This window comes from Centrocercus urophasianus, unplaced genomic scaffold (genome assembly GCF_019232065.1).
Source record: "Centrocercus urophasianus isolate 14NV4802_14NV808 unplaced genomic scaffold, USGS_Curo_1.0 seq_16, whole genome shotgun sequence".
Lineage (NCBI taxonomy): Eukaryota > Metazoa > Chordata > Aves > Galliformes > Phasianidae > Centrocercus > Centrocercus urophasianus.
Genome location: NW_024884711.1, coordinates 32658772 through 32671678, shown reverse-complemented (window position 1 = coordinate 32671678; position 12907 = coordinate 32658772). Strand labels below are relative to the sequence as shown.

At 35.9% G+C, this 12907-nt stretch overlaps 1 protein-coding gene across 4 annotated transcripts in view; it reads left to right on the top strand.

Moving 5' to 3' along the window:
• Positions 1-12907, top strand: part of MPP7 (membrane palmitoylated protein 7) — a 143428-nt gene that overhangs the window by 66771 nt on the left and 63750 nt on the right. The gene's annotated exons all lie outside the window — the stretch shown is intronic.

Genomic DNA, 12907 nt, shown 5'->3' with positions numbered 1-12907 from the left:
TCAAGTAGCCACTTGAGGAAGAACCATGGCTTGATTGCATCTTCTTTCCTGATTCTGCTGTCTCTGTTCTCAGAGTGTGCGTATTTGTCTTTTTTAGAACTGGATGATTTTATGTTTACTTTTATACTGCTAAGTGCATTTTTTTTTTATAATCTATGGCAGATCTTTGTTTCCTTTATGTTGTATCTTTATTTTCCTTTTCACATTCCTGTAAACACTTTAATAACACTTTAATAATCATTAATAACACTTTAGTAATTAAACCTATCATGACTTCTCCTTGGTAACATCATGCTGGTTTTTACTTATTTCTGATTTTCTACTGTTTTTTTTCAAACCATTAAGAATGTTGTTTAAGTGACCTCTTGTCCTCAGTCTCACTGAATCTGATCATCAGTTCTGGTAGGGGAGCTCAACTGAACTTAGATGGATAATTGTTTAGTCCACTAAGTGGACTGCACTTGTTTAGTCCACTAAGTGTAAATTAAAATGTTCAAATAATCTTAAAAACTATACCTCTGGTTTTTATCAAGCTTAATTTTTTTCCCCTAGATCTACATATTTCTTTACATTTTTCTGTTTTTCTGAGCTTTTACTCATGAAACAAAAATGTCTATTTGTTTGCAGAGTTGGTTTCTTCCTTTTACTTTTTTTTTTTTTTTTTAAGATTTACAAATTAAAGTCTTCATATTAATTTTAGGTCTGGGATTTCACCAAAGGTGTATCCCTCGTTGTCTGTGTTGCACTTGATTTGTTGTGATCTGATGGGAAAATTGCTCACTATCTGACGTTTGTTTTTCAGAAACGAAGTAAAATGAGAATGTAAAGCATTGCATTGTAGGCATTCATGATAGTTTTCATTGTAGTGGTTTCATTAAAGAGCTTTTAAGCAAGTACTTGAATTCTCTGCTCTGAATTCTCATACTAGTAAGCACATATTTACTCTTAGTCAGTTGGTTTTGTTTCCTATCTTGTTTTATTTATTTAACCTGGACTGTAAGGAGGCACAGAGAAGGGAGCAGTAAAGTCTGTAGTAGCTTGGCTGTTGGCAGAGGCTGATACTGCCTGGTCTTTTGAAGTGCTGCATTAATCACCCTCATGTGCTGCTGCTTTGATTGGTGAGGTTTCATTATATAGAGCTGATGCACAGGGGGGCTGCTGCTGATAGCTTTTGTACTTGAAATTCTTCAGCATTATTAAGATGCACAACTTAAGTCCTCACAGCTTTTAATGTAAAACTGACCACAAAATCGATTTCTAGATTTCTTATTTGAGGAACAGTATAAATGAGCATGGTTAGTTCTGAGCATCTGTTTTTAATGTAAGGGAACACTTTTAAATCAATTACTTGGATATTTTCTGAAATTAGTTTCTAGATATTTAATCTGTGATTTTATTAGTGTTTTGGGTTGTGATCCAGTGTTTGTGGTACTTTCATCAGATTTTATCAAAAACTGTATTTACAGCATAATTGTGTGCTGATGATGAAGACCTTCATATTCCTTAAATAAGTGCTCTTTTCTGTGTTTGCATCCCTCATAGTAGCTTCTGGTGAAAATCCACCAGTCTTTAAATTTATGACAGGAGAACAGAGGAGTCAAAATAGAAAACAGTAATTAAGTTGTGTTTTGCTCATGTAGGAATGTCTAAAAGTTTTGTGTGTTTTTTTCTTCCAGTTAATAGATTTCCATATTTGTGTACACACAGCTTTTAATGTCAATGCTTCCTTAAAATATAATTTTAATGGAGTAATATAATGTTATGAATTAAAAGGAAACTTTTTTTTTTCCTGAATCAGACTCTTATTTATTAGGCGACCTGTGCTGCATCGTAACATGCTGTAGAGAATTTAGGGAAACCTGAACAGTGAGATACGTACTGTTCATATTGCATGAATTGTACTGACCCCACTAGATGGTGCTAATTGATAAATATAAGGGTGTGTTTGTGTTTAACTCAGAGGATATATACGTTCCTATTTGTAATTAAACCTTGTTGAGGTTTGAATTGTTTAATTCTTTTTAATGAACTGTACCACAGTGATCTCCTCAATGTTAGGAATTCAGGGAACCTGAATGGCACTGGAACTAGGATTAAGTGCATTGGCTAAAGGACTGTAAGGGTGGTGTTTGCTGTACTAAGCAGGAATAAATCAAACTTCATTATTTAAATTTGGTATGCTCTGCCTGAATAGTGAAAGTGAAAAAGCACAAGCTTGTGCCAAGGTTTTGCAGTCGGTACACAGAGAATCCTGTGTGTTGTCTGTTTTCTTTCAGTAATGTTCAATCAGCATTTGTGTAAAATCTTAGATGTGAAGTGATCAGAGTCTGAAAAATCTGTCAGACAATGAGAAGAGCAGTTTTTAGCCATTATTCACATTAGAGAACTGCTTGCTTACTGAGCAGGGTTAAGAAAGTTATTTCCTATAGATTTATATTGATAACAAAACAGTGGAAATCGTTTACTTTTGGAAAAATGAAATGCAAATTAGGTTATTTGTAATTATGCAGAAGTAAAAAACCTCAATTCAAAATAGTGGTGAGTGCTTCAAAACTGTAGTATCAGGAGAAATTAAAACTACAAAAACAAGTTGTTTACGTGTTAAACAGATTACTGGGCAACTGATAGCCTTTTACTGTTAATATATGTAACCTTTCTTTTTTACTGTTGTTTTCTGAAGAAATGAGCATTTATTAGAAGTATTCAATCTAGGCACATCTATATATTTTAGAATCTAAGTGAGATCCTGAACTTAGTCTTTAAGTAATCCTACTAGCAGTCATCTTGAGAATACCGGCTCTTCTTGTGTAGTGCTCCCTCCCATTCCTTCCTAGCAGACTTCCAACGATTCTCAGCTTTCCATATATCCCACTTTAAATTGTCTTTAGCTATAATTGATACAATAGAACTATATGCTTGTTTATCATTAAAAACAAACAACATTGTGGTAGCTTCTTTATTTAGAAATGCTTATTTCTTTTGACTTTTTTGTTTGTTTGATTTTTTTATATTGTCTTGTTTTAAGTGATTTCTCCATATTCTTGGTATGATATCACCGAAGTACACAGACTCTGGGAATAATTTAACATAAATTGGCATTAGCATTGGTGTGGAAAGCATTGTAAATTCAAATTCACTTTCTGACTCCTCACTAATCAGCAAGCTAGCATAAAGCATTGGAAAACAGTGCAATATTAGTTTTTTTTCTTTTTTAAGTTGCTGAATTAGGTAATCAAATGAATAGCAAATCATGAATTGTTCAGGATTGCAGTTTTCTTATACATCTGTCAGAAGTAAGGTTACAATTGTTACTGTCTATTTTGAGCTGAGGAGAACTTCATATGATAGCTTCCAAAGCTCAGTCAATTTGGTGTCAATGTGGTCTTTCTCTTTACTCTCTGGCTGCATCTGTTGTGTTTCTATCCCCTCTCATTAAACGGTATAATTATTTATTTCTCTTTTTGAATGAGAAATGATTTTTTTCCTTGAAATGAGCAAATCTGATACTCATGTTCAAAAATGGCAAAGAATGGTGGCTACAGGAAAGAGAGAAAGTTTTCTCTCAAACTTATTAGAGATGCTTAAATTCTAACTCCCATAATCGAATTTTTGCCTTTTGGGTTACATAAGAACAGTAGCACTAATGCCATTATAAAGAATTCTGTTAAAGCTGAAGAAACTTTTGTGTTTCCTAAAATCTGACAGGTATCAAGATTTGAAGAAGTATTCCATCCATGTTTTATATCAATTTGTTATGTTTGTTACACATGGTAATAATTCACATCGGTTTGGTATGCATTTTGCAAGTCTTTTTTTGCATGACTAAAACACTTGATACAATCTAGAAGGGTAGTATCAAGACTATCCTCAAGTCTGGGGAAAAAAAGTAATTATGCCTTAAGTATTTCAGTACATATATGCATATATCTATCTAATATATCTGCACTATATAGATAGATATATACACAGTATAAATATACTGATCAGACTGAGTTCATCAGTGTCCTGAATAAAATAAGATTTTCCTCAAGTTTTCTATTTAGAATCATTGTAGAAACATCAGCTGTTTGATTGTTGCTGTAAGGATTATTTCCATCTGGGTTTCATTACTTTCTGTGTAATTTTACTGAGTTGCGTTTCTTCAGAACTGAAGGGCATCAGAAGAAGTTGTAATTTATTTCGTACTTGCATGAAGTGTTCTTTAAGTAAAAGTATATTTAAATAAGTTACTTAGCAAGACGTATTGTTTATATGACAGTTATGTCAGTAAAATAATTCATTACAATATTCAGCTCACTATCCGAAGCTGGAAAGTAAAAAAAAATACTGAGGTTACAGTGTGTGTATATATACATATATATATGCATCAGATGAGAAGTCATTTCAGTAGAGTTGGTTTGAAAATCAAGTACATTTTGTGACCTTAATTAGTCATAGAAACCCCACAGGGGTCATCAAGTCCTACCCTGGGCTCCACGCAGAACCACCCAAACCTGATGTCTGAGAGCAGTGCCCAAAAGCTCCTTGAACTCTGGCACTCAGGGATCCCTTTCTGCAGGGCTGCCCTCCATCCTCTCATCCTCCTGTCCATGCATGTAATCTGGGGCTGCCCCATTCCAAGTGCCAAATCTGGCCCTTGCTCTTGTTGAATTTCAAGTGGTTGGTGACTGCTCTGCCATCCTATTTCTCAAGATCTCTTTGTGAGACTGCTCTGTGCAAGTTACCCTTGAGGGAGTCAACAGCTTCTGCAAAGTCTTTGTCTTCCCGTTAATGATGAGCTAACAGATGTTCAGTTTCTTTGGCAATGTGCTCTGAAATTTTGAAGAAAAAATGGTGTAATAATCCCAAGTATTATTACAAATTTAGATTGCAAATGGATGGTTTTGTTGTATGGATGATCGATTTCCTGTATCTGTAGGAATTATTTCCTTGAGTCAACCATACAGGAGAATGCAGAAACTTGCTTCTTTTTCTTTTTTTTTTTTTTTTCTTTTTCTTTTTTTTTTTCACAGAAGGAGAGAGGAAGAGAGGAAACATGCTTTTAGTAATAGATATGGTCTGTTTTGTGAATGATTAAGCCTTGTCATTGTCTTCATGGGAAGAGGAGTTAGAAATAAAATACTTACATGACCCTACCCCAAAATCTTTCTTTTAAATCCGTAACCTTCATTCAAGAAGAGATGTTTATTAAGGTTGCAGTAAAAGGGGTGGTAGGTGGGCAGTGTGCTCCTAAATGACAGTATATAGATAGAAAAGTGTAAAGTGCAAAAGGCATTTAATGAACTGCTGTCAGAAACTTTTCTTGAATCTTTTATAAAATTTTAGGTGCTTTTGTATATACCAGTGTATTGTTTTCAAAGAATTGATATAGTTTTATTTTAGTGAATTCAGATGGGTACGTGATTAGTTTATTGTTCCGATTTTGTTTTAATTATACATGCATTATGAAGGGCAGTGTGTTAAAACTGAAGGGTTGTTTTAAAATCCACGGGCTTCTGTTTGAAGATTTGTTGTTTCAAAGAATACCGAGTTTGATGTTCTTGTTTGTTCTCTTTTTCTTAACAAAAATAAAAAAATCTGTTTGAGAACTTGACGTCCTTACCTCACACAAGAGAGTGGCTTCATTCAAATTTGGAATTGTTCTGATGCTCTTTCCTTTAGAAATGGGGTTAAAAGTGTAGAAAAACAATTTTGGAAATACTGTACACGGTAGCCATGTAAGCTGTATGGCTCTGAAGGGGCAAGAAAATTTATTTTGGAGCAAGTGCAACTTGTTTGGCTTTGGTCTGAACTTCCTCTGCCTTCCTAGGGACACTCTTCCTATAAGCAAAGTCATCAAAACCTTTTCTTATTACTGACTGAAAAAAAAAGCGTGTTTGAATGAAGTCTGTGAAATCTCATATAATAGCAGCTTTATTTTATTGTATAAGAAACAATGAATTCAAAGTGAAAAGTGTTTCTAACAGAAAAATAAACATTTTAAGAAACTCTGCAAGGAATATGTGGGGTTGCAGCCAACATTTAATCTGTTCTGCTTGACGTTGCAAAAATAAAATAACTAATGTATTAGCCTTATTACCATATGCTTGCATATTCATTCAGATCCAGATTTTCCTATTTTTTAGTCCTTTCTCTTTTTCCTTATTTATGATGTGGTGAGGTAAATTTTAAATGAATTAAATATGCATGTATGTATAAAACACTAGCTTTTAAAAAATAAAGGGAAAAAAGGGCAACACCTCACAAGCTAAGCTATAAAGGGATTAAAGTCATGAAGATAATAAATTTCTCTATTTGTAAAAGAAAATGAATAAGGAAATACAAATTTTATCTAATTGCCATTTTAATCTTTATCCTTAGTAGTTTTATCGTCCTTCTTCAATTACAACAATCAATTGTATGAAAACTAGATGACAGACCATTGTTAAGGAAAAAAAGGTATGCTAATTGTTCATTGGTGGATTGCAAACTGAATGTAAGGCAGCGGCCTGAAAAACAGATGCAGCATGAGGAAGTAGAAGTAAAAATAGAAAGCATAAGAATCTTTCCTTTTTCTTTATTCAAAATTAAGTGCAGTCACTAATTAAGTAGAATACAGAATAGGGGAATATAGAAATTCCAGAAGAGAACCATTGAAATGATTACAGTCCTGCAAAGTATGATTCATTAGGGGAGACTGAAAGAGTTTGAGTCTGACTTAGAAATGACTGGAGAGGTACCTAAATTTTTTATGTTGAAGAGGTTATTAAAAAGCCAAAGCAGCTAATTTGTTCTCCAGTGTACACTCAGAAGTTTGAAAATCAATTTACAGCAAAGTAAAAAGAAGTTAGACATTAGGAAAATGTTCCTAATGGTATGTGCAGTTAAGATCTTTCAGAGTGGACATTATTAGCAAATGTTAAGTACAAACAATTTTCCTTCAAGTAGCTGGATGAACTTCTATGACCCCTCAAGGTTCCCTCTTTCCTTGCTTGCTGTTAGAGAACCTTTGATGAGAAAATACTGATACTCGTCAAAGTTGTAAGTCAAGCTGTACATTTAACTGCATGAACGAATTGCACAACAGTCTGCTTAAAGGGTATAGTTTTGTATAAACCACCACCTGCCCACATATCTTTTTCTCCTGGGCACTAATTTGCTTTTGCATGCTTCAGTGTTTTGTGTTCATGTGCCTTGCATGTTTTGTGCCTAGTACCTATATCCCTGAGAAGGCACCATGGAGGACTGTTGGCAGAATTGGGGTTCATGAACAACACTTACCTGAAGCGTATTGCTGGAAATCTGTAGAACGTACCTTTGATTTCGTGGCTATGGGAAAAGAGAAGGTTAAGTGAGATTGCTGTCCTTTACGTGGCCTCTTTTGTTTTCTGAAATTGTCCTGTTCAGTTTCTGTATGCTTATGCAGGAAGTCACGTCAGTGAAATTTCCATATTAAACATAAAACTCTAAGATTCATCTGTTCCTTGCTTCCTGATGAATGTGCTTGCTCTTCATCAGCTACCCCAGTATGTTCCATGCTACCCAAGCAAAAGTACATTTGTGGCACATTACTTTCTTAGTAGTTACCAGATCTTGCTTTTAACTACACGTTAAGGAGGGAAATGCTACTTTTCCATTTTGCAGATGGAGAATTGACAGACTGTCATTCAGGAATGTGGTGGTGAAGTGGGAAATCAGTTACTCACAATCTTATAATATTGGCTCATGTCCTGGAACTTTTGCTTTATATTTGATGCAATTTAGTATCATTACTGGGAATGAAATTTTCTTTACAAACTTAGAGTAGATAGCTATGATTTATGCATTTTTATTTTGTTTGTCTTTTCTAAAATACATAATGATAAATTCTTAGCAATGTTCTGTGCCTCTTAACTATAATTCAAGTCAATTGGCCTAAGTAGAATTTGATTTAAAAGCTATATGTATTCTGAGTCAGTTTTTAAGATAATGTGTTGAGTATTTGATGTGAATTTGCATTTGATTTACTGTCTAGTTTTCCTGTACTTCATATGTTCATCATACCACACAGTTGTTCTTATATTTATGTTCATTAGCATGGCAATGCTGCAATGATAAGTACAATAGGAAGGTTTGGAAAAAGATGAGTAATTTTGCATTCAGCCCATATTTCTGTATTGTGTAAATAGACTTGTAGACACCCACTAAAAGATGAAAATAAGGGGAAAAAAAAGACTATTCTGACTCCTTTCATCTGGTACATTAGATTTCTGAGTGGAGAAAAGAACGGAATTAAATGATGTTTAATGAAAGCTCTGTATCAAGCAAAACATGCATGCTCTTTCAACAAAGATAAGATGAAATTGTAGTTCTGCAATGTTTTTATAGCTATTTTCGTTTGTTTCATGATAGCCCTTCATTTCTTTTTCTTCTAAGTACTTCATTTTACCTTGGCTCAAAGTTGTTAGTGAATTTAGACAGTAAACCCCAAAGTTAAGCCAGTGTCATTAGTGATCAAATGAAGCCCTAATCCTCATCTTGAAATCTGTGAGAAATCTGACCTCGGGATTATTCATAAATATGTTCTTTGAGGTCAGTTTGGTTCTGGAATGAGTTCTCTTGCTCCTGTAAATACAGATGCAGGACATGTGAAGCCAAAATGAGCACTAATTGCCTGGCAATTTCTATTCTGCTTTCATCTGCCCTTCTGTACACGTATTATGGCTTTTCAGTGCAAACATGGTTCTCTCTGTAGTCGTATCTCCCTGGTTTGTGGTGCTACTAGTGGAATAAAGACTTTGTCGTAAACCATACCTTAAATTGAAATTTTGGTGAACTGTTAATACAAGAGAATCTTTTGTTATGCATCCATGCAAACAACTAACCAAATGGCACAGAAGTTGTGTGACTTTTATCAGGGTATTTATTTCAGATACTTCTGTTGCTGATATGCCGAGAATTAGGTGACAAAGAGAGCAGTTGAGGGAGATGTTCTTCTACTCTTATGGACTTTGTACAACAATATTCTCAGTGCTTGTCTTCTAGGTGCATCTTAGTACTTAGTAGATGTAGCATTCCAGTTCAGATCTGGAGTGCATTTTTTTAATACAATTAGCTACCTTTTCAGCCAGTGCAACTTTGGTTTGTGTCAGCAAGCATCAGTAATCCACTACAAGAGCTGGATTCCTTTCTGATGAAACTAAACAAGATTAGCTGCTAACAATTGTTTGGCAGACTAGACCTAAGTAGGCTAGTCTGGAATACAACCCCAGAAATGGTGAGTGGCTCCTCAGCACAGCCATCCTTTTGCATTACACACAGACTGTTGCATGTTTTCACACATGCTCATGATTAGCCAAATTTTGCAGGTATCTAATCTCCATGCTGACATACCTCATCCAGCAAGATTATTCCTAGATAAGGGAATATTTATGTAACTAGGAACACGGCAGAAACTTCTGGTGATACAGAACTGCTCCCTGTCCTTGCATGATTGTCAGTACAAACTTCCCACAAAATCACCTTTGCTGTGTACTGTCAGGGTGGTGTCACTGATGTAAAAAAAAAAAAAGCTCTTATCCAGCGGTGTTGGCTGGATGTCTGTGAGCTCCTTCCTCCTGGATCTTGGATTTATGTCGTTCCTGCATTTTGCTTCCTTGTAGTCTCACCCCCACCGACATTCATTGCATGCACTTCACAAACAAGGACAACCTGCCAGCTCTAAATCCCACATTGTGCCATGGTGGTGTAACACAATGTGTGTTTTCTTCAGAAATGTTGTGTTTATTCTCTTAGCTGTTTCCTCATAACATAAAGATAGATTGAATAATACATATAACAAATAAAAGTCACCTGGAGGGGAAAAAAAAAAAAAAGTAAGCATTCTTTTCACTTACTCTGTATGTAAAATTTAATTCTGGTGCTTGCTCAGATATTTTTATATCATTGTATGTGTGCCTCCAAACTAGAGTGCTAATGTGAACGTGAACTTATTGCCTGAAAGGTAGTTACAGCTGACTGAATTGTGTTGGTCACCAAAACTCTGTATTCAGAAAACAGAAAAAAAGGAAAGTAGAAGCTTGGGAAATAAAAGTGTAAGAAAGGAAAGAAATACAAAGCTGAATTAACGATGTAGAGAAAGAACGAATCTGGAGGAGGTTGTAAAGACTAAAGACCAAAAGTTTTAATGTCTGCATATTTTAGGATTATTTTTAATTTTTAGACTTCTGTCTCTGTTATGAAAATTTATTTTGCTTCAGCGTGCAGAACATTTAAAACTCCATTAGTTTTAGCAATTCTCAGCATTTAGTGTAGCTCGTTGGCACTGAGGAGAAGCTGTTTTTTTTCCAAGCAGGCTTTAAAGAACTCCACTTTCAGTTTCCTTTAAAAATGTTCTGTTCTTATGCATGAAGCAGTAAATCCAACAAACAGTTAAAGAATATATTTTTTTCAAGTTCAGATAAAGGAGGTGACATGCCTCATGTTGTCTTTTTTGTGTGGAGCCATCCAATGGAGAAATGGTCCATTTAAGTTGGTGCTCCAACTTAAGTTTGCCAGAAACTTAGTAGGTGAAAGTGTTCTGTTGGATTTCTGATAAATCTTAGCTGGTAGGGCAGCTAAAGGCTACCCATTCTGGTATGAAATCACTATTTTGTCCTGTGTAAAGCCTTTCAGAAAAGTCCTGCTTACACAATTATATCAGACCTTGCTGAATATTAGTAGAATTATTCTTGTACTAAGGGGATTTCATCCCTGTAGGAGCTGGGCTCTTCCCTACGTTTTGGCAGGCAAATGCTAGGTACCTGGAATGTATCACAGAATCACAGAATTGTAGGGGTTGGAAGGGACCTCCAGAGATCATCGTGTTCAACCCCCCTGCCAAAGCAGGTTCCCTACAGCAGGTCGCACAGGTAGGCATCCAGGCAGGTCTTGAACATCTCCAGAGAAGGAGACTCCACCACCTCCCTGGGCAGCCTGTTCCAGTGCTCCGTCACCTCACTGTAAAGAAGTTCTTGCGCACATTTGTGCAGAACTTCCTATGCTGCAGTTTCCAGCCACTTTCCCTTGTCCTGTCTCCACTCACCACTGAAAAGAATCTGTCCTCGCCATTCTGCCCCCCACACCTCAGATACTTATAGACCTGGATCAGGTCCCCTCTCAGTCTTCTTTTCTCAAGGCTGAACAGACCCAGTTCACTCAGCCTTTCTTCATAGGAGAGATGCTCCAGGCCCCTCACCATCTTTGTGGCCCTCCGCTGGACTCTTTCCAAGAGATCCCTGTCTTTTTTGTACTGGGGAGCTCAGAACTGGACACAGAATATAGGAAATCTGAAGAAGAAACTAAATTTGTGTGGTAGGATTCTTTGCTCAAGGTGCTTTTTTTTTCTGACTTGGAATATTTTCTGTGGATTTTGAAATGGGGGCACTGCAGAAAACTTATTTCCACTTTACTTTGTTATAGAAATCTTAATTCAGTCTGTTTTATGCAGGTACAATTTCCCTTGCCTACAAATGTGCCAAAGTTGTGTAAATTTGCAAATGATTGTTCCTCCCTTCTGGAATTTTTCTCTGGAGTGAGTAGATTGTCAGTGTTTGCAGAGCCTCCTACATGTACCCAAAGACCCCTACAGTGAAAGGGATAGGTAACCTTAACAAAAAATAATTTAAAAAAAACCCAAAACTTCAGCAACTTAGCCATCTGTTCGGTAGAACAGCTTTACATGTTTTATTTACAATACATCACTCTTGCTTTAACAAACTCTCTCATCTGTGAAGAGACATTTTCAGGGTTCCAGCAGTACATCTAAATGTCAGAAGAACTTGAAACATATGTGTTATGTTTTCTTCTTTTTAAAGCATTACTCAGACCCTCCCTTGGTTCCGTAGGTTTCCACTAGAGAGATGGCAACAGCATTAAAGTTACTGGACAGCCAGAGCAAAATACAGGATAACTTTTGCTTTCCTATTAAATAGAATACTTTTGAATGAAGCTCAAATAGATGGTTGCAAATATGAGATGCTTTATTCTACATAATAAATGCGTTCTCTTCTTCCATATTGAATCAGCTCGCATACTGCTGTCAAAAGTGTTCCAGGATAGTTGTAATCTGTACTACAGCTGCATTTCGTTCAGTGACATTGGCAGAGGGACACAGTGCTTGCACCACTTCTGTTTTGCTTTTCAACTGAGTTTGCAGGGCTTGAACCATCTTCATTCTCAGCAATACTGCCACTAAATCTACATATTAAAAATTTAAATTCTAGTTATGTAGGTATTGAATTTTGGAAATTCAGTATTAATTGTGGGTATATGAGCACAATTTACAAATCTCAAATGTGGAGAAATAATTAGCTGAAAGATAGCTTGTGGGGAAGTTTCCAGAAATTTTGGTAGTGCGAATGGCAGGTTTTTGAAGGTGATAGTAATTAAATGCAGTTATCCATCCCCCTGAAGTCTGGGAAATTCAAAGGCTACAGGTAAGTGTACAAGTTTGCTCTGTTATCCTTGAAAAATAACAGAGGAAAGGTAAGTGCTGCACCCATCTTCAAAACATGACAAAAATACAATGAGTCAGCTCTGATCTGTGGGGAAATTATGGAGCAGGTCATATTGGAATGCATTTCTGGACACCTGGAGAGAAGGAGCTACCTGAAAGCATATTTTTGCCTCACTGAAACTTTTTCTTTGCCTATTGAACTGCACCAGAGTTCCTGTGCTAGTGCATTCAGGAAGCAATTATATGTAAGCACTGCATAAATTATGAGTGCATTGGTTATCCAGAAGTTAGAGGTAGGCGGCATCTGTGGGAGAGCACTAGGAAGTTTTTATGATATAATGTTTATTTCATACTCATCTGAAATGTAATCCTTGTATTGTGCACTGATTGCAGCCTTGTGCATAGAACAGTGTTCTTTTAAGATTTGCTTATGCAACTCCTTCGTATTACAAA